We start from the raw sequence: 7500 nt of genomic DNA on the forward strand, positions 1-7500 counted from the left end.
TTTATTACTGTACATAAGTCGTTATTACTATAAAATAACAATACTTTTACTAGAGTACAGGTTTTGTTTACTCCACACACCTCTGTGTAAACACTCAGCAGTAAAGGATGGAGCTCTCTGTTCTGCTGAGTAAACCTGAGATCTTTATCTCCCACTGCGCTCGACTTTGTGTGTCATCACTCCCCCCCCCCCCCCTCTCTCTCGCTCTCTCTCTCCTCAGAGACTCTCCTCTGATGAAATTCCTGCGTGACGGGATCTAGAATGAGGAAACCTTTTTCACACAGCTCTATCAGATAATAGGATCTTGCAGGACCATTATTTACTCTCGAGGGCTCTGAGGTGCTCCCGAACGCAGCCTGGTGGAAAAAAAAACAAACAAAAATAACACGGACTAAACGGAACGTTCCGGCAAACTCTCTCCGCAGGAAGGACGCGTTAATCCGTTCTACAGTTTTCTTTCTCAAGTGCATTATAGATCTCAAGAGCTGCTCTAACAACAGAGCGAGAGCGAGAGATTTATCACCTTTAGACATGCTATAGCGCGTGAGAGTAAAGCTGGAGCTCATCCTGTTCAACACCGGCCGCTCTAAACGTGAGCTTTAAACGCTGAGGAAACATTTACTGTTCTATTACAGCTCCTGTACTCACGTTCATGCGGCGCGTCCGCCGCACGGGTCCCTGTGAACGAGCTGTTACTATAGAAACGATGACGTATCATTAACAGAATCCTGCGCTACTGTCAGAGCCGCCGTTATAGAAAATCAATCAACACCTTCTGACCAATCAGAGTCCAGGGTTACACAGGACAGTGTAAACGTTTAAACCTCATCGCCATACAGAGTGTTTTCATCGGGCTCTTTATATCCAATTATAATGGAGAGACTATTTAATAAAGGACAGCGACGTTAGAAACAGGAGCGTTAACGCGACTCTAATTCATTCGCTTTAAGTGGGACTGCTTGTAACAGAGATTATAACACGTGTGTTGACAGACTGTGGGTTTAATACTTGCCAGTTTGGGAAGGTGACGTCATATGACATCATATCATACAGCATGTTAACAATCTCACACACACTAACGGCAGAGACATTCAGGTTTCTCAGTTTCTTAAAAACAAACGCTGGGCGCAAACTCCCACAATGCACTGCATCTGTACGATGCGGAGCGACAGAAGAGACTCGGCTCGGCTAGTTAGAGCGGTATGAGATGACGAGAGCTGAAAGTCGAAGCTTTGGAAGCTGATTGAGCGGAGTGCACAGATGAGGAGGTGGAGGAGAGAGACTGAAGGACTAAAGCGCCGCTGCATCGCTCTCTTTGGGTAGAGATGAAGCGAGGGTTAAATCCCTCTGCACGGCGCTACTGCTCTACCATCAGTAGGTAGTAGTTATTAACGTTAACCAGCGTTGACCCAAGTGGAAATAAACCAACACGTCCATGAAAGAAGTTTACAAAATGGAAGATCACGTGTTAATTCTAAATAAATATCAGCACGGAAAGTGTGTGTGGAGTTTTCCTTTAATGCCCCGGTAAGAAGCGTGTTAGATAAGTGCACTAGATTCAAAAGTGTGACAAAAGAACAAAAATATCCCTCACAAATCCCCAAACAGTGATAAAAAGCCCAGGATGATTGGGCGTAGCGCGCGTGCAGCAAGCCAGTCTTTCAGATCACTTTATAACCTGCTACCGAATATCATAAACCCTTTATCACAGCCGAGGCTTTATCTTATCTCTCACCACACACAACTCGCTCTCCTTTTATTACGCTTTAATCGCCGTTCTGTTCCTCATAAACATCCCGCTTATCTGCGTTCCTCCTTCGCGTACAGGAACACGCCGTGTCCGAGCTTTAATTCTGTTTATTTTACAGTAAATAAACAAAACAACACCTCGAAATATCCATCAGCATCTGGAGAGGAAAGGAATGAAATACAGGTGTGATATCTTACGCCGCTTAGCAAAGCATTTATAAATCAAAACCAAGACAGGAAATATAACTGTGTGAGAAATCCTGAAGGTTCACGGTTAATAATGTGATATAAATGTGATAGAAACGATTATTTTTGGTATGAAACGTACAGGTACGCTGTACAGGTTGATTTAAAAGTCTTTTTTTTTAACACTGTTGGAATTTGTCGTTTTATTTTTGTTCAAATATGATTAAACCAGGCCGAATTATGCTGTAGCACAGCACTGATGAATTCTGGATTCTGATCCAGTCGAACGTCGTACTTTGTAACCATGACAACGAATCATAATTGATGGTTCAGGCTAGGCCTGCTTTTACATTCTGTTTTTACGTTTCAGTGTGAACATAGTTTACGTTGATGTTATACCTAAACCGACAATTTCACTCGCACAGAAAGAATAACAAGATGTGTAACCATAGCAACAGATCTGTAGTGATTGTAGGGCTGCACACTTTCACCTGCAACATGCAAATGAGCACACAAACAAACTCTACACACACCGTGCGATCAACAGAGATCACTCCAAGAGCAAGACGTATATAGAAATGTACAAAATTCTAAAGGGTTCACAAACTCCCCCACACACACACCCCACCCCCCACCCCCCCAACACACACACACTCACACACCCCCCACCCCCACACACACACACATCCCACACACACCCCATCCCCCCAACACATACACACAATCACCCCCCCCCCCCCCCCCCCCACACACACACACACAGAGCTGGGATAAAAGGGCAACATGGAGTGATGAATCGATTACGTTATGCAGGCTTCGTCCTCTCTCTGTATAAAAAACACTCAATCACACACTCTTCTGCTCAGAAAAGGTCAAACACATAATAAATATCTCACACACACACACACACACACACACAGATATTTACATATATGCTGATTTTAAAGTTAAAGATATTTGACACTGTGTAGGCTGCATGTGTGTGTACACACTGAGAAACTCGTTAACACTCATTAACACAGCAGTGTTCAGTTCTGGACTGTGATTGGTCAGGATATATCAGGGTGTGGTGTTATGTACACCACTCAAACACCTCATTTACATCAATCCTCTCTCTATATGTCTGTCTCCTGTGTGTGTGTGTGTGTGTGTGTGTGTGTGTTTTACACCGTCTCTGTGATGGCAGGATAACACTTTCTTCTCCCAAACCAATATCTGTGAATTTTTACAAACGGGGAACTTAAAAAAAAAACAGGAACAGATACATCACGAAAAAGCACCCCTTACCCCAGCAGAAATTCAGTAATTCAGTAATTCAGTAATTCAATACTGCCTAGTTTATAGCTAACTTCTCCTAACATACTGAGTAATAACAGTGCAGCTCATGCTGTTGAGTAATGATCCTGTACCTGTTGTACAGTGGTGTACAGTATTGTGTATCTGTTGTACAGTGGTGTACAGTATTGTGTATCTGTAGTGCAGGTGGTGTACAGTATTGTGTATCTGTTGTACAGTGGTGTACAGTATTGTGTATCTGTAGTGCAGGTGGTGTACAGTGTTGTGTATCTGTTGTGCAGGTGGTGTACAGTGTTGTGTATCTGTAGTGCACGTGGTGTACAGTATTGTGTATCTGTAGTGCAGGTGGTGTACAGTATTGTGTATCTGTAGTGCAGGTGGTGTACAGTATTGTGTATCTGTTGTGCACGTGGTGTACAGTATTGTGTATCTGTAGTGCAGGTCGTGTACAGTATTGTGTATCTGTTGTGCAGGTGGTGTACAGTATTGTGTATCTGTTGTGCAGGTCGTGTACAGTATTGTGTATCTGTTGTGCACGTGGTGTACAGTATTGTGTATCTGTTGTACAGTGGTGTACAGTATTGTGTATCTGTTGTACAGTGGTGTACAGTGTTGTGTATCTGTTGTACAGTCGTGTACAGTATTGTGTATCTGTTGTGCAGGTGGTGTACAGTATTGTGTATCTGTAGTGCAGGTGGTGTACAGTATTGTGTATCTGTTGTACAGTGGTGTACAGTGTTGTGTATCTGTAGTGCAGGTGGTGTACAGTGTTGTGTATCTGTTGTACAGTGGTGTACAGTGTTGTGTATCAGTATTGCAGGTGGTGTACAGTGTTGTGTATCTGTTGTGCAGGTGGTGTACAGTGTTGTGTATCTGTTGTGCAGGTGGTGTACAGTATTGTGTATCTGTAGTGCAGGTCGTGTACAGTATTGTGTATCTGTTGTACAGTGGTGTACAGTATTGTGTATCTGTAGTGCAGGTCATGTACAGTATTGTGTATCAGTATTGCAGGTGGTGTACAGTGTTGTGTATCTGTAGTGCAGGTGGTGTACAGTATTGTGTATCTGTAGTGCAGGTGGTGTACAGTATTGTGTATCTGTTGTGCAGGTGGTGTACAGTATTGTGTATCTGTTGTGCAGGTGGTGTACAGTATTGTGTATCTGTAGTGCAGGTGGTGTACAGTATTGTGTATCTGTTGTACAGTGGTGTACAGTGTTGTGTATCTGTTGTACAGTGGTGTACAGTGTTGTGTATCTGTTGTACAGTGGTGTACAGTATTGTGTATCTGTTGTACAGTGGTGTACAGTGTTGTGTATCTGTTGTACAGTGGTGTACAGTATTGTGTATCTGTTGTGCAGGTGGTGTACAGTATTGTGTATCTGTAGTGCAGGTGGTGTACAGTGTTGTGTATCTGTAGTGCAGGTGGTGTACAGTGTTGTGTATCAGTATTGCAGGTGGTGTACAGTGTTGTGTATCTGTTGTGCAGGTGGTGTACAGTGTTGTGTATCTGTTGTGCAGGTGGTGTACAGTATTGTGTATCTGTAGTGCAGGTCGTGTACAGTATTGTGTATCTGTTGTACAGTGGTGTACAGTATTGTGTATCTGTAGTGCAGGTCATGTACAGTATTGTGTATCTGTAGTGCAGGTGGTGTACAGTATTGTGTATCTGTTGTGCAGGTGGTGTACAGTATTGTGTATCTGTTGTACAGTGGTGTACAGTGTTGTGTATCTGTTGTACAGTGGTGTACAGTGTTGTGTATCTGTTGTACAGTGGTGTACAGTATTGTGTATCTGTTGTACAGTGGTGTACAGTGTTGTGTATCTGTTGTACAGTGGTGTACAGTATTGTGTATCTGTTGTGCAGGTGGTGTACAGTATTGTGTATCTGTTGTGCAGGTGGTGTACAGTATTGTGTATCTGTAGTGCAGGTGGTGTACAGTGTTGTGTATCTGTAGTGCAGGTGGTGTACAGTGTTGTGTATCTGTTGTACAGTGGTGTACAGTATTGTGTATCTGTTGTACAGTGGTGTACAGTGTTGTGTATCTGTTGTACAGTGGTGTACAGTATTGTGTATCTGTTGTACAGTGGTGTACAGTATTGTGTATCTGTAGTGCAGGTGGTGTACAGTGTTGTGTATCTGTAGTGCAGGTGGTGTACAGTGTTGTGTATCTGTAGTGCAGGTGGTGTACAGTGTTGTGTATCTGTTGTACAGTGGTGTACAGTGTTGTGTATCTGTAGTGCAGGTGGTGTACAGTGTTGTGTATCTGTAGTGCAGGTGGTGTACAGTGTTGTGTATCTGTAGTGCAGGTGGTGTACAGTGTTGTGTATCTGTTGTACAGTGGTGTACAGTGTTGTGTATCTGTAGTGCAGGTGGTGTACAGTGTTGTGTATCTGTAGTGCAGGTGGTGTACAGTATTGTGTATCTGTAGTGCAGGTGGTGTACAGTGTTGTGTATCTGTTGTACAGTGGTGTACAGTGTTGTGTATCTGTTGTACAGTGGTGTACAGTGTTGTGTATCTGTAGTGCAGGTCGTGTACAGTATTGTGTATCTGTAGTGCAGGTGGTGTACAGTATTGTGTATCTGTTGTGCACGTGGTGTACAGTATTGTGTATCTGTTGTGCAGGTGGTGTACAGTATTGTGCATCTGTAGTGCAGGTAGTGTACAGTATTGTGTATCTGTAGTGCAGGTGGTGTACAGTGTTGTGTATCTGTAGTGCAGGTGGTGTACAGTATTGTGTATCTGTTGTGCAGGTGGTGTACAGTGTTGTGTATCTGTTGTGCAGGTGGTGTACAGTATTGTGTATCTGTAGTGCAGGTGGTGTACAGTATTGTGTATCTGTTGTGCAGGTGGTGTACAGTGTTGTGTATCTGTTGTGCAGGTGGTGTACAGTGTTGTGTATCTGTTGTGCAGGTGGTGTACAGTATTGTGTATCTGTAGTGCAGGTGGTGTACAGTATTGTGTATCTGTTGTACAGTGGTGTACAGTGTTGTGTATCTGTTGTACAGTGGTGTACAGTATTGTGTATCTGTTGTACAGTAGTGTACAGTGTTGTGTATCTGTAGTGCAGGTGGTGTACAGTGTTGTGTATCTGTTGTACAGTGGTGTACAGTATTGTGTATCTGTAGTGCAGGTGGTGTACAGTATTGTGTATCTGTAGTGCAGGTGGTGTACAGTATTGTGTATCTGTTGTACAGTGGTGTACAGTGTTGTGTATCTGTTGTACAGTGGTGTACAGTATTGTGTATCTGTTGTACAGTAGTGTACAGTGTTGTGTATCTGTTGTACAGTGGTGTACAGTATTGTGTATCTGTTGTACAGTGGTGTACAGTATTGTGTATCTGTAGTGCAGGTGGTGTACAGTGTTGTGTATCTGTTGTACAGTAGTGTACAGTGTTGTGTATCAGTATTGCAGGTGGTGTACAGTGTTGTGTATCTGTAGTGCAGGTGGTGTACAGTATTGTGTATCTGTTGTGCAGGTCGTGTACAGTATTGTGTATCTGTAGTGCAGGTGGTGTACAGTATTGTGTATCTGTAGTGCAGGTGGTGTACAGTATTGTGTATCTGTTGTACAGTGGTGTACAGTGTTGTGTATCTGTTGTACAGTAGTGTACAGTATTGTGTATCTGTTGTACAGTGGTGTACAGTATTGTGTATCAGTATTGCAGGTGGTGTACAGTATTGTGTATCTGTTGTGCAGGTGGTGTACAGTATTGTGTATCTGTTGTACAGTGGTGTACAGTATTGTGTATCTGTAGTGCAGGTGGTGTACAGTATTGTGTATCTGTTGTGCACGTGGTGTACAGTATTGTGTATCTGTAGTGCAGGTGGTGTACAGTATTGTGTATCTGTAGTGCAGGTGGTGTACAGTGTTGTGTATCTGTTGTGCAGGTGGTGTACAGTGTTGTGTATCTGTTGTACAGTGGTGTACAGTATTGTGTATCTGTTGTGCACGTGGTGTACAGTATTGTGTATCTGTAGTGCAGGTGGTGTACAGTATTGTGTATCTGTAGTGCAGGTGGTGTACAGTATTGTGTATCTGTTGTACAGTGGTGTACAGTGTTGTGTATCTGTTGTACAGTGGTGTACAGTATTGTGTATCTGTTGTACAGTAGTGTACAGTATTGTGTATCTGTTGTACAGTGGTGTACAGTATTGTGTATCAGTATTGCAGGTGGTGTACAGTATTGTGTATCTGTTGTGCAGGTGGTGTACAGTATTGTGTATCTGTTGTACAGTGGTGTACAGTATTGTGTATCTGTTGTACAGT

The 7500-nt window shown here is 43.0% G+C and overlaps 1 protein-coding gene across 2 annotated transcripts in view; it reads right to left on the reverse strand.

The window, feature by feature from the left end:
- galnt9 (polypeptide N-acetylgalactosaminyltransferase 9) overlaps nucleotides 1–7500 on the reverse strand; it is a 73432-nt gene that overhangs the window by 25503 nt on the left and 40429 nt on the right. The gene's annotated exons all lie outside the window — the stretch shown is intronic.

The sequence above is a fragment of the Ictalurus punctatus genome, chromosome 22 (assembly GCF_001660625.3).
Source record: "Ictalurus punctatus breed USDA103 chromosome 22, Coco_2.0, whole genome shotgun sequence".
Classification (NCBI taxonomy): Eukaryota; Metazoa; Chordata; class Actinopteri; order Siluriformes; family Ictaluridae; genus Ictalurus; species Ictalurus punctatus.